Genomic DNA, 26,143 nt, shown 5'->3' with positions numbered 1-26,143 from the left:
AGTGAGGGAACACAAGCAGGGGGAGTGGGAGAGGGAGAAGCAGGCTTCCTGCCGAGCAGGGAGCCGATGTGGAGCTCGATCCCGGGATCTTGGGATCGTGACCTGAGCTGAAGGCAGATGCTTAACGACTGAGCCACCCAGGCACCCCTTGAAATGCTGTTTTAATCTCTTCCTCTTCACCCTATTAGCAAGAGAAGGATTCCCACCCTAGAGGTATGGGAATGGCCAAACACGGGACACCCAGCCTTGGACAGATGAGACTGACTGAAGTGTATTAGTCACATACACTCACAGCCCAGGGCACCACATGCCATATAAGGACACAAAGGTGTTGCCCTTGGGAGCACATTGAACAAGCACAGGCTGTGGGAGGCGAGTTTTGTGGTATCCAGAGGGTGGTGTGACCCTTGGTTCCTGCAGGAGAATGTGACTGGCTTGTTCGAATAATTCCACGGTTTGGCAGGAACTGGAACCCTCCACTCCAGGATAAGCAGGCACCTTGCCTGGGCCCCTTGATAAGGAGGATTGTTTGGCTATGGGACTTATCTGTGGGAACAGAATGAGGTGGGCAACTGTGATTAGGCCACTGGAGGCTCTCCTGATTTCACTAGGTCGCAAGGAAGCACATCCTATTAGGTCTTAATTTTAGGCTTTACATCGCAAATGGAATAAGTTAAATGATAAAATAAACAACAATAATACTGGATTATAATCCATAGAATAAATATCCATGAGTCCATGCTGATAGAAATAATGGAAAAAGCAACAACTCTTCCTCACAGAAAAATATACTTAACAAATACAGAAGAAAAGAGAGTAATAGAAAATCACTATTAAAACACCCCAGGAACAATTTTTGTTAGAAAAATCTACTGAAGGATACTAACATTAGTGGGCAAAGTTTTGTGGAGAGATGGCATATTTGTATGGTCTCAAAGCACCTTCTCCAAGATACTTATTACTTACAAAGAGAACAATAGTAACCTGATAGTAGAGAAAGCTGGCGGACACTACCTGAACCAAGTGATCAAGGTTAATGGTCACCAGAACTAAGACATACAGACCTCGTGTTTCCCCAACATGATTCACTGGCAAAGGTGGAACACCACTTTAGTAGTGGTCTTCCAAAAAATGCTTAACTTCAATCTAATCATCAGAAAACACGTGAGAAACCCGGGTTGAGGGACATTCCAGAAAAGACCTGGCCAGTGCACTTCAAAAGTAGTAGCACATGAAAGACAAGGAAAGCCTGAAGAATTTCCACAGCTCAGAGGAGTCTAAGGAAATATGGTAACGCAATGTAATGTGGGATCCAGAATTGGATCCTGGAATACAAGAAGGGTATTAGTGGAAAAACTGGTTAAATCTGAAAAAAGTGGGGGCACCTGAGTGGCTCAGTTGGTTAAGGGTCTGCTTTTGGCTCAAGTCATGATCTCAAGGTCCTGGGATCGAGTCCCGCATTGGGCTCCCTGCTCAGCAGGGAGTCTTCTTCTCCCTCTCCCTCTGCCTCTCCTCCCACTGGTGTGTGCGCTCTCTCTCTCTCTCGTGCTCACTCTCCCTCTCTCTCTCTCAAATAAAAAAATAAAACTTTAAAAAAATAGAAAAATTTAAAAATCTGAAAAAGGTGTATAGTTTATTTAATATATTGTATAAATGTTAATTTCTTAGATTTGATCAATATACCTTGGCTATATAAAATGTTAATGGTAGGAGAAACTGAGTAAAGAGTATATGAGAACTCTCTACTATTTTGCAGCTTTTCTCTAGATCCAAATTTATTTCAAAATTAACAAAAAGCAAATACATCAACCAAAAAACCACAAGTGAACCACCATCAACTGATCCTAATGGTAACATACCAAAATTTCCCTTTTTGCTTTTGTGGTTGTTGTTTTGAATTGCATGATTTATGGAACACCTATTCCTTTTTGTGTCCTCAGTACAAAAAGTGGGATGCAGTTTGGAGGATTCTATATTGTCTTGGCATGGCAGTAGGTAGAACAGACTCCTGCTCCATGTTTGTCTTATATCTTCTGCTGGCATAAATCAAGCTATAGCTAATCTCTGCTGGTCTTTGGCTTTCACCCTCACTGGCATTTGCTGTGATGATCTTAGTCCAGTGAGGGCCCCTGATAGATTGTGCAGTCTGTCTCTTGTTTATTCTAACCACTAGTCCACATTTACTTGGCCTGCCTTATATCAGCCTCCTCTATACCCATCCGTGGAATAGGAATTTTCCAAACTACAGTAAGGTACGTAGATCTCAGTGTGGCTACCCTCAGATCCATTTGTTTTGCTTTGACTTTCACAAAATCATTGATAGTTGAGTCCTCTGCTTACTGTGTGTCTCACAATGCCCTCAATTAACAACCTGAGCAGCAAGACAGATTCCCTCTGCTTTAGAGAGCTCCCTCCAACTTATCTAGGGTTTTCTTCACACCATCTCCCCACTGAGATGAGTCTGGAGAACATAAGATTCATTATTAGAGATACTCACTGTCTATTAATTTCATTGTTCTCCTCTGTTTTCTCTCTTCCCCACGGGTTCAAACTCATCTCCTTTTGGAGAGTTAAAATAATTTATATATAATTACGAATTCTTCTCTAACCGATTTCTGTGATATAAATGTTATGCACAGAGTCCTTGAAGGCTTTAGATGTTCATATTTACACTCAGGCTGCAGTAACCAAAAAAACATTTCATATCCTAAAGTTTTTTTTTGTTTGTTTGTTTTTTTAAGAGAGAGAGCACAAGTAGGGGGAGCAGCAGAGGGAGAGGGAGAAGCAGGCTGAGCAGGGAGCCTGGCATGGGGCTTGATCCCAGGACCCTGAGATCATGACCTGAACCAAAGGCAGATGCGTAACCAACTGAGCCACCCAGGCGCCCCTCATATCCTAAAGTCTTAATAGAGATTCTAGAAAACCAGAAAATGACTTGGCTTTCAATACTATTGATTGTTGTCCATAAGTTTTACAAATTTATTTAAACATTCAAGGAAATAAAAGGTATACAGTTTGTGAAGGAAGAAATAAAACTGTCTTTGCAGATGATATTATTGTCTAGATAGAAAATCTGAATAAATTAACAAAAAAAAAACCCCTCCTGCGACTAGTAAGTGATTATAGTAATTGTGCAGGACACAACGTTAATATGTAAAAGTCAATCACTTTCCTATATACCAGCAATGAATATATGATATTTGAAATTAAAAGCACAATGCCTTTTATATTATCACCCAGAAAATCAAAATACTTAGGTATAAATCTAACAAACTATATATAAGATCATATGAGGAAAACCACAAAACTCTGATGAACGAAATCAAAGAAGAACTAAATAAATAAAGAGATATTCCAGGTTCATGGATAGGAAGACTCAGTATTGTCAAGATGACAGTTCTTGGGGCGCCTGGGTGGCTCAGTTGTTGGGCGTCTGCCTTCGGCTCAGGTCCTGATCCCAGGGTCCTGGGATCGAGTCCCGCATCGGGCTTCCTGCTCAGTGGGAAGCCTGCTTCTCCCTCTCCCACTTCCCCTGCTTGTGTTCCCTCTCTCACTATGTCTCTCTCTGTCAAATAAATAAAATCTTTAAAAAAAAAAAAAAAGATGACAGTTCTTGCCAACTTGATCTATAGATGCAATGCAATCCTTATCAAAATCCCAGCAAGCTATTTTGTGGATATTGACAAACTAATTCTAAACTTTATGTGGAGAGGAAAATGACCCAGAATAACAAATACAATATTGAAGGAGAACAAAGTTGGAGGGCCGACACTACCCGACTTCAAGGCTTACTATAAATCTACAGTAATTGACACAAGGTAGTATTGGCAAAAGAATAGACAAACAGATCAGTGGAACAGCATAGAGAGCCCAGAAATAGACCCACATAAATATAGTCAACTGATCTTTGACAAAGGAACCAAAGAAATACAATGGAGCAAAGGTAATCTTTTCAAAAAATAGTGCTGAAGCAACTGGACATCCACATGCAAAGAAATGGATCCAGACAAAAACCTTATCCCCTTCACAAAAATAAACTCAAAATGGGGGCACCTGGGTGGCTCAGTCAGTTAAGTGTTTGACTCTTGGTTCTGACTCAGGGTCGTGAGATTGAGCCCCATGTCAGGCTCTACACTAGGCATTGATTCTGCTTGGGATTCTCTCTTTCCCTCTCCCTCCGCCCTTCCCCCAACCCCATACACACACACTCTCTCAAAAAAATTAACTCAAAATGAATCACAAACCTAAAGGTAAAACACAAAACTATAAAACTAGAAGATAACATAGAAAAATCCTACATGGCCTTGGGTATGGCAATGACTTTTCAGATACAACACCAAGGCAGAAATAGATCCAAGACAGATCCCAAAGAAATAATTGATAAGCTGGACTTCATTAAAATGAAAAATTTTCACTCTGCAGAAGACAATGTCAAGTGAATGAGGAGACAAACCACAGACTGGGAGAAAATATTTGCAAAAGATATTTGATAAAAGACTGTTATCCAAAAATGTGCAAAAAATTCTTAAAACTCAAAAATGAGAAAACAAAACAACTTATTTTTGATTAAAAAAATAGGTCAAAGACTTTAGACACCTCACCAAAAGAAGATATACAAGTGGCAAATAAGCATATGAAAAAATGCTCCACATCACATGTCATCAGGAAAATGCAAATTAAAGCAACAGTAAAATACCACTACACACCTATTAAGAATGGCTATAATCTGGAACACTGACAACAGCAAATGCTGACGAGGATGTGGAACGACAGGAACTCTCATACATGGCTGGTGAGAATGCAAAACGGTACAGCCACTTGGGAAAACAGTTGGGAACTTCCTTATAAAACTCAGCATACTTTTACCATGTGACCCAACAATCACACTCTTTGCTATATACCCAAATGAACTGGAAAACTTATTTCCATGTGAAATCTTGCACTTGAATGCTTACAGCAACTTCGTCCAGAATTGCCAAAACTTAGAAGCAACCACGATGTTCTTCAGTAGGTGAGTGGATAAATAAACTGTGGTACATCCAGGCAATGGAATATTATTTAGCCCTAAAAAGAAATGAGCTATCAAGCCATGCATGGAAAGAGGGAGCTTACATGCATTTTTTATTTTTATTTTTATTTTTATTACTAAGTGAAAGAAGCCAATCTGAAATGCTGCTACAGGGGCACCTGGGTGGCTCTGCTGGTTAAGTGTCTGCCTTCAGCTCAGGTCATGGTCCCAGGGTCCTGGGATCGAGCCCTGTGTCAGGCTCCCCGTTCAGCGGCGAGTCTGCTTCTCCCTCTCCCTCTGTGATCTCTTCCACTTACGCTCTCTCAAATAAATAAATAAAATCTTAAAAAAATGAAATGCTGCTACATATTGTATGATTCCAACTATACAACATTCTGGAAAAGACAAAATGACAACGGACTGATCAGTGGTTGACAGGGATTGAGGAGGAGGATGGATGGGCAGAGCACAGAGGAGTTTTAGGGCAATGAGAATTCTCTGTATCAATACTATAATGATGAATACATGCCATGATGCATTTATTCAAACTCAGAATGTACAACACTAAGAGTGAACTCTAAAATAAATTATAGACTTTGGGTGATTATGATGTGTTAACGTAGGTTCATCGGCTGTAATAAATGTACCACTATTGGGGGGGAAATGTTGATAATTGGGGAGGCTATATCACAGGGGTGATGGGAAATTTCTGTATCTCCCTTCAATTTTGCTGTGAACCTAAAACTGCCCTAAAAAATATCACCAGTTTAGGGACACCTAGGTGGCTCAGTTAAGCGTCTGCCTTCTGCTCAGGTCGTGATCCCACGGTCCTGGGATCGAGCCCGGCGTTGGGCTCCCTGCTCAGCGGGAAGCCTGCTTCTCCCTCTCCCTCAGCCAGCTGCTCCTCCTGCTTGTGTTCTCTCTCTGACAAATAAATAAAATCTTTAAAAAAAATCACCAGTTTAGGTGATTAATCTATAGAGCATTAATGTTTACATTATTAATTAACAAGATGTAGATGTAGAAGAACCTAAAATTAGAAATTTAGAGTATGAACCTAATTTTAAAATTTCATATGCAGAGAGTCAATTTTTCCAACATCTATGAATTATTTGCCTTTCCCGATCTGATGTGTAGGATTGCATCTTTAATACAACAAGTTCCTATTTATGATAAAATGTATTTCTGAATTTATCTGTTCCAGTCATCTACTTTAGCTCTGCAAATTACCCTGATATTTAAATGATTACAGCTTATTATAGCCTTGAAATCTGATTGGGTAAGTTTCCCCTTCTTGTTCTTATTTCTCAGAATTTTCTAGGCTACTCTTAAATATTAATTGTTCCATATAAATTTTAGAATCAATTGGTTTAGTTCCATTAAAAAAATCCCACTGTGGGGGCGCCTGGGTGGCTCAGTCATTAAACGTCTGCCTTAGGCTCAGGTCATGATCCCAGGGTCCTGGGATCGAGCCCCGCATAGAGCTCCCTGCTCAGCGAGCCTGCTTCTCCTTCTCCCTCGGCCTGCCGCTCCCCCTCTGCTGTGCTCTCTCTGTGTCAAATAAATAAATAAAATCTTTAAAAAATTTCCCACTGTGAATTTGATTGGAATTATCTTGAATTCATAAATTATTTTGGAAAGCATTGTCATTTTTAAATTTCATATTGAATCTTCTTTTCCATAAAGATGATACACATTCTTATTTATTCTAGTTTTCTTTCATGGCATTCAATAATGCTATATAATTTTATCTTTAAAGAGTGGAGACAGCTTTTTCTAGATTTATCTGTAGGTACCTAATTTTTTTGTTGCTACTTTGAATTATAGCTGTGTTTCTATCACATTATCTGATTGGTAAATTTTAATGATGGGGACTCTATTGATTTCCATTTACTGAGATAGTGTATCTAGCAACCTGCTAAATTTCTTATTAGTTCTAATAGTTTGTAGATTCTCTTAGATGTTTTTATGTAACCAATTTATCATCTCAAATAACTTCAGTTTTTCTTCTCTTTCCCATTCCTTTATGACTCCTCCCCTCCCTCTCCCTCCCTTTCTCTCTCCTACCCCTTCTCACCTCCCTACCTATTTCTTTCTCATTTTATTGCATTAACTAGAAGCTCCAGGATGATGTTAAATAATAGTGTTGAAAATAGGTAATATTGTATTATTCATGATTTAATAGGAATGCTTCTATAGTTTTGCCAGTATGATGTCAGGATGTTATTTTCAGATCTTTTTGACTTTCAAGTAAAAATGCGAGTGGACATTTGGATATACAAGCCTGAAAATTAACAGGGAAGCAAAATAGAGGTAAAAATTTGGGAGTTGTCAGCATATAAATATATTTAAATCCATGGGACTTAGTGAGATAAATAGAGACGATATCTTGAAACATTCCAAGTTTTATATGTTCTGTTAACGACTTTTATCCTAATCTGGTTTTTTTTAAGATTTTATTTATTTATTTGACAGAGAGAGACATAGCGAGAGAGGGAATACAAGCAGGGGGAGTGGGAGAGGGAGAAGCAGGCCTCCCGCAGAGCAGGGAGCCTGATGTGGGGGCTCGATCCCAGGACCTTGGGATCATGACCTGAGCCAAAGTCAGGTGCTTAACAACTGAGCCACACAGGCGCCCCATATCCTAATCTGTTTTTAAACCTTCTCATGTTTGTTTTATAGTCTCAAGACTTATTTAAATTTATTAGGATTTTATTAACCATTGCTTATTCTTTTTCTTTTTTATTATTAAATAAAACAAATTCAGAAAGTTACATAAAACATAAAACAGTTTAATGAATAATTATAAAATGCAAATCCAAGAAACCACCACAGAGGTCAAGAAATAGAACATTTCCAGGGTACTACTCTGACCCCTGTTCCGTCTCTCCTCCTAACAGAGATAAACTCTTCGGACTTTCATACCAATAGTTTTCTTGCTTCCTTTATAGTTTACTTACCAATGTATGTGTTCCTAAATAATATTCATTTAGTCAAAACATATGACAGGTGTTTACAACCAAGATACCATTACCACAGTCAAGATAATGAACACATGCGTCACCCCAAAAGACTCTTTGGACCTTTTCATTTTACCTGCCTTCAGTACTACCTTCCTTCCTAGGCAACCACTGATTTGCTTTCTGTCACTATAGATTAGCTTTCATTTTCTAGAATTTTATATAAATGGAATAATGTAGTATTAACTTTTTTTTTTTTTTGGTCTGGCTTTTTTCATTCAGTATGATTATTTTGAGGTTCACTCATGTCGTTGTGTATGTCATGCTGTATGGAGCATGCATTCAACATCTTCTTACTGTTCAGTACTATTCTATGGTATTAATGTCCTACGACTTATCTGTTCACCTGTTGATGAATATTTGGGTTGTTTCCAGTTTGGCTATCACAAATAAAGCTGTTATGAATATTTTTGCACAAGACTTTGCATGGACGTATGTTTTCCTAACTCTTACATAAATATCTAGGCATAGACTGGCTGGATCATTTGGTAGGTTTAACTTTTAGGAGACTAGCAAACTGTTTTCCCACAAGCAGTGAATGAGAGCACCTGTTCCTCCAAATCTCTCCAGTAGTCTGTACAGTTAGTCTTCTTAAATTTTATTGTTTATTTTTTTAGTGATCTCTACACCCAGTGTACGGCTCGAACTCATGGCCCCAAGATCAAGAGTCTCATGCTCTTCCAATTGAGCCAGCCAGGTGCCCCAGGATGGTTAGTTTTTTAAATTTTAGCAGTTCTAATAGGTGCAAAGTAGAATTTCATTTTGGTTTTGATTTGCATTTCCCTAATCATAATGAGTTAAACATCTTTTCATGTTCCCGTCTTCCAAATATCTTATTTGGTGTAGTGTCTGTTCAAATACTTTGTCATTTGGTAATTGGGGTGTTTATTTTCTTATTACTAAATTTTGAGAGTTCTTATATATTCTGGATACACATACTTTATCATATGTGTTATCTGTAGGCAGATTTTTTTCTAGTCTCTTCTTTCAAACAATGTAGCCCTATGATTGTTCTGGCTTTCTTCAAGGATTTTAGTTCCAAATTCTATCTTCCTCAGTCTCAAGAGTTCATCTTCTGTCTCCAAGTAATGATTGTTGAAATCCAAACCACTTTTCTTTTCTTTTCTTTTCTTTTCTTTTCTTTTCTTTTCTTTTATTTATTTGACAGAGAGAGCACAAGCAGGGGGAGAGGCAGAGGGAAAGGTTGAGAAGCAGGCTCCCCGCTGAGCAGGGAGCCCGATGCGGGGCTCGATCCCACGACCCTGAGATCACGATCTGAGCTGAAGGCAGACACTTAACGACTGAGCCACCCAGGTGCAGCAGTCCCTCTGTTTTAAAAAAAGAAAAGTGGCTTGGTGCTCCTGGGTGACTCAGTCGGTGTCTGCCTTCTGCTGGGGTCATGATCCCAGAGTCCTGGGATGGAGCCCCGCCTCCGGGCTCCCTGCTCGGTGGGGAGCGCTCTTCTCCCTCTCCCTCTGCCTCTCCCCCTGCTTGTGCTCTCTCTGTCAAATAAGTAAATAAAATCTTAAAAATATATGGGCGCCTGGGTGGCTCAGTTGGTTAAGCGACTGTCTTTGGCTCAGGTCATGATCCTGGAGTCCCGGGATCGAGTCCCGCAACGGGCTCCCTGCTCGGCAGGGAGCCTGCTTCTCCCTCTGACCCTCCCCCTTCTCGTGTGCTCTCTGTCTCTCTCATTCTCTCTGTCTCAAAAAAAAAAAAAAAATCTTAAAAAAATATATATAGGGTGCCTGGGTGGCTCAGTTGGTTAAGCGACTGCCTTCGGCTCAGGTCATGATCCTGGAGTCCCGGAATCGAGTCCCGCATCGGGCTCCCTGCTCGGCAGGGAGTCTGCTTCTCCCTCTGACCCTCCTCCCTCTCATGCTCTCTGTCTCTCATTCTCGCTCTCTCAAATAAATAAATAAAAAATCTTAAAAAAAAAAAAATCCTAACAATGGCCTGGGAAGTCCCTATGAGACCTGACCCTCTGCCATCTTACCTTACCTGCTAATACTCTTCCACTCTCATTCCACTTCAACCATATTGGTTTCCATATGGTTTTTTTCCCCCTAAACTTTATTGAGGAATAATTGACAAATATGATTATATATATCTAAAGTGTACAACATAATGATTATCTATCTGTATATTTGTAATATATATTATACATGATATGTGTAATATATATGATATTTATAATATATCTTATATATATTTATAATATATATGACATTTATAATACATATTTATAATATATAATATTATATATATATTTTTATATATACAGGCATGATCACCAAGATCAAGATAATTGACACATTCGTTACCTCAGTTAACTCTGTCTGTGTGTGGTGAGAATGCTTAAGACCTAATCTTAACAACTCTCAAGCATACAGTACTGTGTTATTAACTATAGTTACCATGCTGTACATTAGAATCTCAAAACTTATTCTTCTTATAACTGAAAAGTTGTACTCTTTGATCCATAAAGTTCCTGAACATGCCAAGCATGCACTGGATTAAGAGAATTTGAATTTTCTCTTCTTTGAAATGAATACTCTTACTTCATATAGCTGCCCTGAATTAACTATTTAACCTTTATGAATATTGATAAAACACAAGAACTATTTGATTCCAGTGGAGATATTCCTCATTCCTAAATGAAGTTACTATTTTAAGTATAAGGCTGAAAAGTTAAACTTAACAATTTATTAAGATATAATTTATATACCATAAAGTTTACCCACTTTCAGTGTACAATTCAATAATTTTTTGTAAATCTCCTGAGTTGTTTAACCATCACCAAAATCCAGTGTTAGAACTTTTCCATCTACCCAGTAAGATCCCTTGTGCTATTTGTAGTCAATTCCTGTTTTCATTCCCAGCCCCAGACAAATACTGATCTACTTTCTGATATGGACAATTCATATATATGAAATCATACAATATGAGGTCCTTTATAATTGGCTCTTTCACTTAACATAATGTTTTTGAGATTCATCCATGTTGAAGAATGTGTCAATATTTTAAAAACTGTTGTTGAAAGCCTTAGCCTCAATTTCCATTTATTAATTAATTCTATTTTTTCTTTATCTTGATTCATGGATTTGTGCTGCAGTGACTAAATTGATCTTTTAATATTTTCCTTCGGTTTATTTTGTTATTGATTTTCTAATTTATTTAGTTTAAAGCTTAGCTTATTTATTTATATTGTTTTGTTTTACAACAAAGGCATTTAATCCTCTCAAAATCTTCTGAGGAGAGTTTTGTTTCACAAAACTAATTGTCATTATTTTCTAATAACATTACTTGTAGCTTTGTTTCCTTTTCCATGCCACCTTTTTGAAAGATCAATTTAGATTTTTTTCAAAGTCAAAGTTGTTTGTTTTTTTCTTTACTCTCGTGGTAATTTCCAGGTTTTTTGTAATATAGTCATAGAATTTGACTATTATGATTTCTACTACACTGAGGAATTTGAGTTATCTACTTAAAAGGTACAGTTAAAAATATTATATTTGCATTTGAAATGAATATGTATTCTCAATGGTAATATAAAAAGCTTAATACGCTTCTTAAAGTTTAATCTATTAATTTTATTATTTCATTTCCTGTAGGTTAGGAGGCCTTTCAATCTTCTTTTTTTCCCTCCATTTTTAGAAATTAAAAAATACAAAAATATACAAAGAATATCAAAACATCCCTGTGCCCATCATCAAGAATTGATCATTATCACATATTTTCATATTTATTTCAACCTATTTTAATGACAGAACATAGAGAGTTGACTTCCCCTTTGCCCACCTCCAGTTCTAATTCTCTCCTTTTTTTTTTTTTAAGATTTTATTTATTTATTTGACAGAGAGATAGAGCACAAGAAGGGGGAGCTGCAGGCAGAGGGAGAGGGAGAAGCAGGCTCCCCGCTGAGCCAGGATCCCAATGTGGGGCTCAATCCCAGGACCCCGGGATCATGACCTGGGCCGAAGGCAGATGCTTAATAACTGTGCCACCCAGGTGCCCCTAATTCTCTCCTTTCTACACAGAAGAAGCAATTATCATGAATCTATTGTGCATCCTTCATGTCTATTAAAAAAATGCTCTTATATATTAGGTTTGTATTTTTGGAATATATATTATATATACATATATATGTATGAATTCTATTTAACTTTATATACATGTCATCATGATGTGAACTCTGAAAGTCTTTGTTTTCTCTCAGAATTTCATTATTTGAAATCTATGTTGATTTATATCAAGTTAATTACCTTTTACTGTTCTTTAGAATTTCATGGTATGAATATATCACATCATTATACATGACTTCCATTGGTATACACCTAAATTGTTTTCACTTTTTTTATAAGAAAAAATGTTGGCATAAATATTATAGGTGCATCTTTCCTTTTGTACAGGTGAGATTATTTATAGGTAAATAGTTGATTTATCTAGAAGTGGTAAGTACTTTTACAATTTTACTAGTTATAACTAAATTACTTTTCCTAATTGTTTTACTGGTTTATACTACTTCTAACAACATATGAACATTTTCCTTTCCCTAATTTTGATATAGTCATACTTTTTCATTATTGTCAATCTGCTTGCTTTGAATAGGCATCATATTTCTGTTTTCTAAATACTACTGAAGTTGAGCATCTTTTCAAATGCTTATTGGTCATTTATAAAGACCCCTTTATTTCCTATGGTAGTGTTATTATTTGTTTTAGATTTGTAAGAATACATGATATATTTGGGATACTGTTTTAAGTTACACCAGTTACAAATATCATCTGCTAATCTCTAGCTTCTTTTTTTGCTTTTCACACAGATTTTTAAAATATATGACCTAGTCAAGTTTATGAAATCTTCCTTCATGTTTCTTGCTTTTTGTGTCCTGTTTAAGGAATTCTTACCCATTATCACAACCATATTATCCTCTATTTTATTCTATACCTTTCAGAGTTTTGATTTTAACATTTATCTCTGTGCCAGGTATGAGAATAAGGTAGGGATCTAATTATCAAAATGTAAACGAACCTAAATGAACATACATGCACTCTTCACACTGCGTCCACAATTATCAAAGGTTATCCATTTTTTTTTTTTTTAAATCTATACTCCAAAAACTGGAGGGAGAAGTCTAGACTATTTTAAAGCAAATCCCAGGTATCATGTCATTCATGCATCTCTAGCTGAGGATATTTTTTTTAAGATTATTTATTTATTTATTTGACAAAGAGAGACACAGCGAGAGAGGGAACACAAGCAGGGAGAGTGGGAGAGGGGGAAGCAGGCTTCCCGCGGAGCCGGGAGCCCGACACAGGGCTCGATCCCAGGACCCTGGGATCATGACCTGAGCCGAAGGCAGATGCTTAACCGACTGAGCCACCCACATGCCCTAGCTGAGGATATTTTTTAAATATAGCAATACCGGCATTGTAGATGGATGAAAAATGGCATTGTTGCTATGTTAAAAAAAGCTTTAGTATCACCCAGTACTGAATCCATATTCAATCCCATATATTGAATCCTACATACTCACATTTCCAGATTGTCTCAAAATTTTTTCTTACTTTATATTTATTCAGATTAGGATTCAAATAAGGTCAAGGTCCACATATGCATTTGTCTGTTATTTGTCAGAGTCATTTTTCCCCACTTTATTTTTATGCCATTGATTTGTTAGAAAAACTGGGCAGTTCACCTCTGAAATACATTTAGTGTTTGACTGATTGCTTCCTTATCTTAGTGTTTAGCTTCATCCTCTGTTTTCCTGTAAACTGCTAGTTAAATCAAGGAGATAGATTAGATTCAATTTTAATTTTTTGGGCACATATCAGAGGTGCTGTTGTATACTTTCTATTATATCATTTTATGAGGTAAATTATACCTATATGTCTCACTTTTCATGATGTGGCGTTTGATCAGTGTGTTTGGATGGTGTCAGTCAGGTCTCCCCAATATAAAATTCCCTCATCCAACTTTCACCTAATGGTTCTAACATCTATTGGGTAATGTTGCCTAGATCCATTACTTCATCAGAGGTTGCAAATTGGTGAATTTCTAATCTCATCATTCTGCATTTATAAGCTGGAATTCTTTTTTTTTTTTTTAAAGATTTTATTTATTTATTTGAGAGCGAGAATGAGATAGAGAGAGAGCATGAGGGAGGAGGGTCAGAGGGAGAAGCAGACTCCCCGCCGAGCAGGGAGCCCGATGCGGGACTCGATCCCGGGACTCCAGGATCATGACCTGAGCTGAAGGCAGTCGCTTAACCAACTGAGCCACCCAGGCGCCCTATAAGCTGGAATTCTTATATGAGGAAGAATTTTCCTTCTTTGACTATTTGATTACTCTAAAATACAGTTTATAAAGGAAAAACGGGATAAGCAATAGGTTTTTTATTTTTTAAAAGATTTTAAATATTACTCAGCCATCAAAAAAGAATGAAATCTTGCCATTTGCAACGACATGGATGGAGCTAAAGGGTATAATGCTAAGCAAAATAAGTCAGTCAGAGAAAAACAAATACCACATGATTTCACTCATATGTGGAATTTAAGAAACAAAACAGATTAACACAGGGGAAGGGAAGGAAAAATAAGATAAAAACAGAGAGAGAGGCAAACCATAAGAGACTCTAAAGTATAGGGAACAAACTAAGAGTTGCTGGAGGGGAAGTAGGTGGGGGGGTGGGGTAACTGGGTGAAGGGCTTTAAGGAGGGCACTGGTGCTGTATGCAAGTGATGAATCACTAAACTCTACCCTGAAATTAATAATACACTATATTGTAACTAACTTGACTTTAAATTAAAAAAAGGAAAAAAAGAAATAAATAGAATGTCTTTACATTTGCCAAAAAAAAAAAAAAAAGAATGAGAGAAATATTCACTTTTAATAATAACAATGATGCTGAGAAGCTGTTTTCTGAGTTTTGAATTTTATTTTTAACAGATTTATCTGTTCAAAATTATACTAGAAAATGGGCCTCTGTAGTTCAGGGGCTATGTCTTACTGATCTTTTATCTCCTTACCACCTAACATAATGCCTGCTCTAAAAAGATAGTTAATACATTTTTTTAAATTATTAAACACAGTCTAAGTTTCAAATTCGTGCTGCATGAATCAACTCTCACTTGGCAAAATATAAATGTGTACAGTTTGAGCAAGTTTACATAACCTATGAAATATACCAGTCAAAAATAATTCTTGCATTTCTCTGTGCAGCCTAGGTGCTTGCTAATGGTAAAAAATTCCCTGCTTTCCAATATTTTATAAACTAGTTGTGGCATGATGTAACAGAATACGCTTATTAAATCAATATTGCCCAGATCAGTCAAGTACATGTTCGGAGGGACTGAGCGTGGGTTGTGTCTGTATTTACCCCCTGCTCGGACGGATAGCCGGATAGCCGGAGACAAGCAGATTGTTTTGTTTTGTTTTATAAACTTTGTATCCACCCAGTGCACTGACTCTCTGGGACTTTATCCTCCAGCTTTAGTCTCGCATAGCTCTGAAGTAGCTGACTTCATTCCCTGGTAGCTAAACCCTCAAACCAGTAGGTGGCATTTAACTTTCCATAAAGGGGTAGTGACAGTTGAGAAGAGAGGTCAAGGTCATAGGTCATATCCTGTTGCCGTGTGCTTTCTGAGGGATAACAGGTCAGAGAGGGCTGATAGTGAGAATGGCTGTAAATTTTAATGACCCAACCTGTGGCTTCTTTCAGAGGGAGGTGGTGGATTTCATAAATAAGCAAATACTTCAAAATGGGGTTAGTCCACACTTCTACTCGGTGCAGATGTGTGAGTCCTGGGGTGATATGGAGAAGAAGTTGCGAGACATCCTGACCAACTCAGCTGTGGCAAAAACCACCAAGGAGGCTTGTGCCTGGAAAACCCTGGCCCTGGCAGTGGGCCTGGCTGAGAGGCAGAAGCAGCAAGATACAGAAAAGGTGAAGAAGCTCCAGGATCAGCTGGATGAGCAGAAGCTGTTCACCAATGTCTTGGTGGGGACGGTGAACAGACTCAGGAATGCGCAAAAAAGGGAAAAGGAGAAGGCCCAGTTCCAGTTTCAGCAGAGCCTCAGAGCCCTTCGTGGAGTAGAGGAGGAGCGAAATTTACTGAGGAATGAGCTGCTCAGGGTGTTAAGCGCTCAGGCTCAAAAGCGGGAAGGTGCTGCAGAAAACAAGAAGGCCCAGGAGGCGTGGATATCTGGTATGTTTGCTTTTGCTCAAGGCTGCAGCACGTGACGGGCCAAGGGAAGGAGGCAGCGAAAGGAGCAGGCCCGGAGTCTGCTACTCCTCCTGGGGACTGGTGCTCTAGGGGGGAGAGGCACAGGAGGGGAAAGTGATTGCTGTATGGGGCAGTGATGGGGTGCGGGGCGGGGGGACCGGGTTTTCCTTGCTCTGAGGTCTTAGGCTGATCAGCAGCCACCCCTTAGTCATTCCCCTCTGCATTTCCTCTCCCAGGAGCGGCCGCAGAAGCAGTGGCAAGTCCTGCTCTGAGCAATTCCAGAAGCTGCTGGAAGGGTAAGGCTCACCACACCAAAAGGCTTAATCAAGAACCTGGCTTCTCTTATTCGGCAAGACAGGCCGCCAGGAGCAAAGGCAGGGGCTGGGACTGTGACAGGTGTCATTCAGTGAATTTTTCCTGGCGGAAGAAGTGTTTTAAGTGTAAAAAATTCCAGGACACCAGGGAAAGTGAAGGTTCTGCCCACAATTAGGGACCTCACTGAATTCTGGCAGTTTCGTTCCCCAATGCTCCCTTCTGATTTAGAAACAGAGCAGGAGCATGTTATTGGTTAGATGTTATGTTAAAACTAGGCAAGCAAAAAAGAAGACAGACAAATCGTCTTCAACCTTACCAGCAGTTAACATTTCACTTACTTACCTCCAGCTCTGAGGGTCACTACATAGATGAGCTGCTGGAGTTCAATAGATTTCTTAGGAAAATTGAATCTTTTTGGGAAATTAAGTTTATAACTCACATAAATACTTAGTCGCATTTATTTTCAGCCCTTTTTACCTGTCTATACGTTGTTATTAAAATTAATTCTTTTCTCTTATTTCTAAAGTAAAAAACTAAAAGTAAGCAACAGTGGAGAAGTAAAAAGAAATTAAATTGTAAGCATAATCTCATTATTCAAAAAACCGTTATGGTTTGTCCATATACACATTATTTTTTAAAAAATGTATATGTTGTTTCGATGTCAATAAAATGTTAAGAATTATGTTAAGTTAAATACATATGCATATGATTTTTTAAATTTACATATGTCATCTATGTGGTTTTTAAAACCATATGTGTGTGTATTTGTTTAGCTTAACATTGTTCCCCATCTTCCCCCCCCTTTGGTACTATGTGTTAGATTTGGTGATTCATTCCTTAAGTGGATTTGCTGGAGATTGGTTTTTGTTGTTTTGGTTTTTTTCCTTTCTTTGGTCCAAAGAACCGGCTCCTGCTTTTATTTGTATGCTGCCAAATTCATTTATTTTTCTCCCATTCCTTCTCATTTCTTGAGGGTTTGTTATGATTATTTTTGTTTGCATTTTAAGTTCTTGATTTTATGCTCAGTGCGTTTATTTTCATCCTTCATGTCTTCTCCCGGCTGGGGATTCTAATCTGATACTACTAATCGAAATGGTAAAAATTGAGAGGGGAGAATTTTACTACGTAAATATGTTTGACTCTGTTTTCTGATGACGTTTCACCTCTGTGGTAGCCGTCCGATTACCACAGGCCGCAAAATTGGGAGAACGAGCATGGTATATTTGAATCCACGCAAAAATGAGGACATTGGCACTGAATTTTTCTGTGGCAATAACTTTTTTTCTTTCTTTTTTTTAGAAGTGGCAATAGCTTTCTGGATTATTTTTTTATTATTTTATTATTATTATTATCTGTTTATTTTAATGTGGAACAAAAACTTTTGAAATATGTAAAAATGCCTCCAATTGTATTGTTTTTAGGGAGTGCTTAAAGTAAAAGGAATGTGTAATGGTCTTCAGAATAGACTGTCAGCCAAGTTGTGTGTTTTAAGATGTTAATGTGAAAATTTTTAAGAACTTATAGAATTGATTCACATGAATCTCCTGCGTGGGGAGTTTGAAAGTGGTAATAGTAGGCAGAAAGCCTTTTTTTTTTTTTTTTCCTATTGATTCTAGATGTGAATGTCATTGTGTTTTCTGATATTTTAGGTTGCTTTGAGGGATTTTAAAATACTGAAATGTTCTGGTCACGGGTCAAGTCTATAGATGTAAGGGCCACTGAAACAAGAATGTACACTATTCAGAATTATATGTGGAGACAGCACTTAGAATAGAATAACACTAATGAAATCGTTATAAGGGGGAAACACCTATGTTCAAAATTAGGGACTCGGATAAAGAAATTGAGGTCTGCATTTTGTCTTATGACGATGAAAATCAGAAGAGCCTTGTGAGGGAATAGTTTTCTTTTTGGTTCATGTATATTAAAGAGTGTTAGGGTATTCTATCTGGGACAGTAGATGACCTCTGCTTTTAGATTCTCCACTCTTCCCTTAGAGATAAGATGCCCAGATGAAAGACAAGATGCCCAGTTAAATTTGAATTTCAGATAAACAGCATGTCTTGTTTTAGCATAAGTATGTACCAACTATTGTGTGCATTTTTGTTTGTAACTCTGACAAAGCTACCTGGAGGGAGGTTGGCATTTATTTTCTTTTTCAAGTAAAAAATAGTATAGACTCTCCTGGCAGAGAAGAGCATTTGGACCTTTACAATTTGGAGCGACATTCAGGATCCATGGATGAAGAATCAAAAAGAAGAAAAAGGCGGCAGAAGCTTTTAAACATTAACAGTGAAATCTGAGTCCATGAGTTGTGTGTAGCAATATATGGCATGGTGTGGTGATCGTGATCAGTGAAGGGATTTGGAAAAAGTGGAGATAAATTGGGAATGTGTGCACTTGCCCTGGATGGAAGTCTCTTTCTCTGTCAAGCCTAAAAATCTCTGAATTAGCAGAGTGGCATATTGAGCATTAAAAAAGAGGCCCACTTGAAAATGTCGCTCACTTGAGCATAAAAAGAACCCCCCCCATACACACACACAGAAACAAAAAATCCCCAAGCAACAATTGTAGTCTATTGGAACGGTTGAGTCCGTTAAAAAATGATAAATCCATGATGATATTAACAATCTACAGGTGACGTAAAGCAGGATAAAAGATGCTCATAGTACACCCAAGAATTTCCACTATTGTCTGTAAAAATGCTATATATCAATCCATCCAATATATGCAACTCCTACACTCCACTTTTTAGTCCATGAAGCAGTTAACACAGATGGTTGAGACATATGGACTACATGATTTATTACTATGTGGAAAGGCATTCGTTTTAGCTTGGAGAGAAAAATGTGGGGAAATGAAATGTGAGCTTCTTTTCATGGGGAGAGAAATACAGAAAGAGGTCTTCAACAAGTGGGAGTAGTACTCTTCAGAATAAAAATGTAGTGTCTGGGAATTTGAGAATCTGGTGGATGAGAGGGTTTATAAAGGTTTTGAACTATTTTGTGTTTTATATTACTAGAAACAAAATGTTACAAATGAGTGGATCTCACAATATTTCTTGGTCAGTGGAATATAAGAAGATAAACCCAAGGAGGACGCTAGCTTTTTTCCACTTTTGTGACCGACCAGTGTATTGAGCTTGCATGCTCAAGAGTGTCTTGGAGTATGATACTTGTCTGATATTCACCTAGCTGTTGTGATCGTAGCTAGTGTAAATAAACCAGTTATTGTGAATCCACACTGTTTCATGTGTTCTGTGTGTGGCTACTGCCACATGGAAAGAAGTCTTAGAGGAAGCAAGGTAAGATCAACACAATTACACAACATTATTTCTCTCTCTCTCTCTCTCTCTCTTTTTTTTTTTTTTTTTGCTTTTTCATGTTTTTTTTGTTTTGGGGGGGGTTTTGAGAGAGAGAGAGTGGGCGGGGAAAGGCAGAAGGACAGGGAGAGACAGAATCTTTTTTTTTTTTTTAGGGAGAAAGAGAATCTCAAGCAGGTTCCACGCTCAGCACAGAGCCCCATGTGGGGCTCAAGCTCACGACCCTGAGATCATGACCTGAGCTGAAATCAAGAGTCAGATGCTTAATGACTGAGCCACCTAGGCGCCCCGATACAACATTATTTCCCTTAAAAGCCAAACACCTATGAGGTTATTTTCTGTGCCTGCTCCCCTCCCTCAAACATCATTCATTTCTGTTTTGGTCTGTGGCTATAAGAATGGTCCAGACTCTAATATGTGTTGGGTTCTGAAATTGTCAGTTTCTCTTGGGAAGTTGTGGGAATTGATTCTTAGATTGTAAATGTATTGAAAGATCTTCTTTGAGGCGCCTGGGTGGCTCAGTGGGTTAAGCGTCTGCCTTCGGATCAGGTTCGAGTCCCACGTCAGGCTTCCTTGGTCGGCAGGGAGTCTGCTTCTCCCTCTGCCTCTGCCGCTCTCTCTCTCTCAAATAAATAAATAAAAATCTTAAAAAAAAAATCTTCTTTTGTTCTGGGAAATCAACTGATTTATCTGTAATTTTGCAGGTATGAGGCCAGCGTTGGGATATTTTTGTGTCCTAGTACTTAAAGCACTTAGACAAGTTGTATAGAAGACTGACGGGGCACTGGGATATTCAATCTTTGCGTGTGCTAAGAAGAAACCCCAACGTGAAGCACATAAACGGCATTCTCTGGCTGACATTGAATGTCACCAGAAGAAATGGAATAGGGTATTGTGGCTTGGTACATATGGCAGGACTTAACTGGCTCTTGGCAATTCAGAGGAAGATACTCATTCCTTTGGACCTTTTGCTAAGGAAACAAGAAATTTAACTGAGAACAGTTACTATGAATGTGGTGTATTGTTTTAAATAGAGTGATGACAAATTGGGGGCATTTTAGAATGTGAGCTTCTTATTGCTTAGACTATTGTCTGTTGCACTTTGTTTTATTTGACGATCTTGAGTAGGCAGTAGTCTAGCATCTGTGTAATTTCACATGAGGTGTAGACCCATGGATCACTTCTTTGCATAGAATCTAGACGACCTTGAGGTAAATGTCACAGAAGTTTACCCAGATCCTTTTATGTGACTTCTAGGAACAATATCAAAGATCTGTTTGTCAAGTCTTTGAGGAGCTGTGTTGTCCATTCAATTGGACACAGTGGAACATCCAAGAACCATGTCATGCTTTGGAGAAGTAGCTTCATGGTAGTATAGATTGAACTTTTCTGGATTATGACTGATCTACTCCCCCAAATGGGATGGTTAATGCCCTGTTTGCTTATAATCCTGGCTATTTAGCTCACTGAATTAAAAGGAAAGAATAAAATAGTGGGGGGGGGGGTGCGGGTGGGTCAGTACTAGCAGTACACTTGCATGTCCAGGAGGAACTTAAGTCTACAAACCTCCTCCTTACTGCTTATTAGCAAGAAGACTGCGAATGTAGGTCAAGCCAAGGAATGGGGACATAATTTAACTGAGAGGTGGAGCTTTCTGTGAAAGGAAAGATGTTGAAAATTCTTGTTTCTGTGTTCTCTGCATTTTTCCCTTCAGACTGCTCATTCTAAGAGACCATTTGGTTGGTGTCTCTGTCTTTCTTCTTCCCCGGTGCTAATCTAGTAAAAGGGATGTATCTGGAAAGAGATGATTGCCTACTTTTGAGGACAAGTAGACACAAGGAGGATAAGTCCCTGGAAATCAGGAGAAAGGATTGGCCTTCTATTCCTGAACCATCTAGGGGGGGAAAAATGTCCCACAAGGCTCGGATGTAGTCCAGGACAATAATTTGGGATTTGCAGCCAAATCCTTAAAGCAAGAAAGCAACAGTGTGTATTCTTTCCAACTGTATCCCATGTCTTAAAGGAAAAGCTGGTGACCATATAGTGACTGGATCCCAGGCATCTCATTCTGTTAGGATGTTATCAGTTGCAAGCCCCTCCTCAAAAAAAAAAAAAAAAATAAAAATCCTCAAACTGACTTATACAATTAGGGTAGGCTTAATCAAGGCACATGTCAAATGGCGGGGGGCTGCAATCTCATTTGATACTAGGGATCCTCTTCCAAGCTCATTCAGGTTGCTGACAGAATTCAGTTTCTTGTGATTGTGTGTGGGCTACATGGGAGAGAGACACATAGGTGAACACCTGTTCATAGTCTTTGTCCAATTTCGAATTAGGATATTTAGCTTAGTTCATTAGTGTTCTTTTCATAATGTCTTAGCTTGAAAACGTGTCCATCAATTTGTCATTATTTTATTAAAGCAGAAATTCAAGAAAAAAAAATCCTAAATGCCATGAAATCAGTTTTCATTTTTTTCAGGTTACTTAGGTTTGAGGACACAACAATAGAATTTTATATTCTACATTTTATGCAGTATTATCACATGTGCGTTTCATTTTAAAACAGTCTTTTAAAATCTGCCCATTTTTGTTTCTGTCACTGTCTTAAAAAGTTGTTATATATATATATAATATATATAAAATAGGGGATATATATACATATAAAAAATAGGGGTTCCTTTGTAGGTTACAATCTTTTTTTTCCATCTTGCTGCTTTTAGGATTCTCTCTTTGTCTTTGATTTTTGACAGTTTCATTATAATCGATCTTTAGAGAAGGTCATTTTACATTGAGATAATGGGGTAATCTATTAGCTTTGCGAACTTAGATGTCCAAGTCTCTCCTCAAATTTGGAAAGTTCTCAGCTATTATTCCTTTAAATAAGCTTTCTTTTTTCCTTCCCCCCTCTCTTCTTCAGGAATGGCAATGATTCTGATATTTGCTTGTTTGATGGTGTCCTATAGATCACATAGGCTTTCTTCATTCTTTTCCCTTCTTTTTTCCTTTCTTCTCCTCTGTGTTATTCTCTGACTCACTGATTCTATCTTCCATTTGGTCTATTGGTGCTTCTGTTTGGTGCTCTCTACTTGCAATTTTTATTTCATTCCTTGAATTCTTCAGCTCCAGAATTTTTGTTTGGTTCTTTTTTATGATTTCTATCGCTTTGTTAAATTTCTCCTTTTGTTGATGTATTGTTTTCTGATTCTGTTAAATGGTCTTTCTGTGTTTTCTTGTAGCTCATTGAGTTTTCTCAAAACAGCTATTTTGAATTCTATATTGGATGACCCCAGAATTCCATGTTTTTGAGTTTGATTACTGGAGGATTATTGAGATTTTTTTTTGTGTGTGTGTGGTATCACGTTTCCTTGATTCTTCATGTTCCTTGAAGTTTTGTGTTGAGATTTTTCCTTTCAGAGTAGCATCTCCTTCAATCTTTAGTAGTTGCTTTCGGGTGGGATCTACTGTTTGTTGGTTCTGCTCATTATTTCGGGCTTCTCTGAACTTGTCTGGATACACCTGCCCCATGCTTCCTGCCCCTTCTTTTAGCAGAATTCTTTAGCTTGGATATCTTCTCTTGATCTTACAACTTGCTGGGTGGCGCCGCGCTGCTGGAAATCGCCCTCTTTTTTTTTTTTTTTTTAAGATTTTATTTATTTATTTGACAGAGAGGGAGACACAGTGAGAGAGGGAACACAAGCAGGGGGAGTGGGAGAGGGAGAAGCGGGCTTCCCGCGGAGCAAGGAGCCCGATGCGGGGCTCGACTCCAGGACCCTGGGATCGTGACCTGAGCCGAAGGCAGACGCTTAACGACTGAGCCACCCAGGCGCCCCGGAAATCTCTCTTTTCTTTCCAGAAGGTGGTGCTATAGTTTCAGTTTGTGGTTTCTCCCAGGCCCAAGGACCCTGGCCTGTTTTGTGAGCACTCTCCCTGTTAACTATAGCTCCCTCTCGCCACCGCGCTCGGGAATGTGCGCTAGGAGACAGCTGCAGAGGTGGGAAGCGTGGGTTTAATATTCGAGTCATTGGGTGTGCCCACAGGCCAGGTGGGGCAATCCTCAGATGAGGTTTTCTTAGTGGCTTGTGGGTAGGCTTCCTACCGTAGTCCTAAACGCAGTCCGCAGGATCCCCATCCCTCTAATGCCTTCTGATGTTATTATCTGCCTCTTTCCTGATCTCCTCCCTCTTCACAGTCATGGAGGTCCTGCCTCAGTACTCTGGGTGCTGCAGGAGAAAAATGGGTTTCTCTAGCAGCGTCCGGCGCAGCTTCCAAACTCCTATATAGAGAGATCAGCGAAATCCTGGAATCTCTCCTTGGGAAGCCTGAACTTGTACAAAGGCTTCCTCATCTGGGGAAGTTTGCCCAAATCAGCGCTCTGCAGGTTTTGCCCAACTGTAGCTGAGGGTCTGGGCCCAGTTCACCAGCTCTTGCTGGTTCTGCAGCCCAAACTCAGTCAGTTTGCCTGTTACCTGACTCACAGAGTGATGGGACTCCTCCCAGGTCCCTCGGCATATGGTGCTGGATCCCACAGCTCCCACAGAGGCACTTTTGTTTATGGATGGAAACCCAATTTTAATTGTTAAAAGGAGGGGCGGAAGGAGGAGAGTCCTGTGTAGCCATGGTGCTGACAGCACTCATATCACAATTTATTCAAGAATCTCCTGGTGATGGTCATTGAGAGATTTTACCATGACAAGCAATGGGCTAATAAGAATTATTTTCCACGTATCCATACACGCCGCTGTTCTTATTTCATTATGATAGACGTACGGAATTGGAAAATCAAAGTGTAGTTCTCATTTCTTTCAAAAAAAAAAAAAGGCTCTAGCAATTTCCATTTCCATCATCAGGCCCTTTCATTGAGGATATTTTCTCTTCATTCTCTCCCTCACTCAGCATTTGTTGCTGTTGTTGTTTTGCTAGATTTATGAGTGAAGAACTATTTTATTTTTCAGGGTAATTTGCCTTTATTTTATTTTATTTTTACTAGGGGGGAGGGGCAGAGGGAAAGGGAGAGAGAGTATCTTTTTTTAAATTTTTTTATTATTAACATATAACGTATTATTTGTTTCAGGGGTACAGGTCTGTGATTCATCAGTCTTACACAATAACACAGCTCTCACCACAACACATACCCTCCCCAATGTCCATCACCCAACCACCCCATCCCCTTAGCCCCCTCCCCTCCAGCAACCCTCAGTTTGTTTCCTCAGATTAAGAGTCTCTTATGAGAGAATCTTAAGCAGGCTTGATGCTGGGCTCCATATCATCACCCTGAGATCATGACCTGAGCCGAAATCATGAGTCAGAGGCTTAATTGACTGAGCCACCAGGCGCCCCAGGGTAATTTGCATTTAATCGAATGAGAAGTTACATATATCATTCTATAACTTTGTTGGTCCTTTGAATTTTGTCTCCCATGGAATGTCTTTTTCTATCTTTAGCACATTTAATAGTGAATTCTTTGCTTTTTTACTTTTCCACTTATAGAAGCTCTTTGTAGATTATAAATGTGAATGTTTGAATTTATGCTGAAGTATTTTTCCTCAACTTCTGTTTGTTTTTTGAGCTGATTCATCCTTTAATTAGAGAAAAGATTTCATTTTTTTTTGTAAACGGAAGAGGACTATCGTATCTTTTACAGCTTTTAGTTTTCTGATTAGTTTAAGAAGCTTGTCTCTACCTCCAAGTTCCTTTATTTTTTTTCTTTTTCGGAAAATCTCTGATCCACCTGAAATTTATTTTGGATTATGGTATGACATTGTGACCCAATATTGTGTTCTAGCAAATGGATAACCAATTGCACCAGAATCTATTATGAGATATTCCCTTCTCCTGAGTTGAGATTAGCTTCTGTTCATTACTAAATCATTGTACATATTTTCTGGACAATCTACTGCATCCCAATCATCTAGTTTATTTTTAAAGTTTGATTCTTTTTTTGAACTTGAATTCTTTATTTTGAAATAATTTCAAATGTTTAGAAAATTTGCAAGAACAGCTTTTTTAAGATTTTATTTATTTTAGAGAGAGAGAGAGAGAGAGCGCCCAAGTGGGGGGAGGGGCAGAGGAACAAGCAGACTCCCTGCTGAGTGTGGAGCCTGTCGTGGGGCTCCATCCTAGGACCCCGAGATCATGACCTGAGCCCAAGTCAGATGCTTAACCGACTGAGCCACCCAGGTGCCCCCAAAATTTACAAGAATAGTATAACTATAACCCCCATATACGCTTTACTTATATTCACAAATTATTTCTT

Source organism: Mirounga leonina, unplaced genomic scaffold (genome assembly GCF_011800145.1).
Source record: "Mirounga leonina isolate KUSES-001 unplaced genomic scaffold, KU_Mleo_1.0 Mir_101664, whole genome shotgun sequence".
NCBI classification, from domain to species: Eukaryota; Metazoa; Chordata; class Mammalia; order Carnivora; family Phocidae; genus Mirounga; species Mirounga leonina.
The sequence above is the reverse complement of the archived record's forward strand: the minus strand, read 5'-3'. Positions refer to the sequence as shown.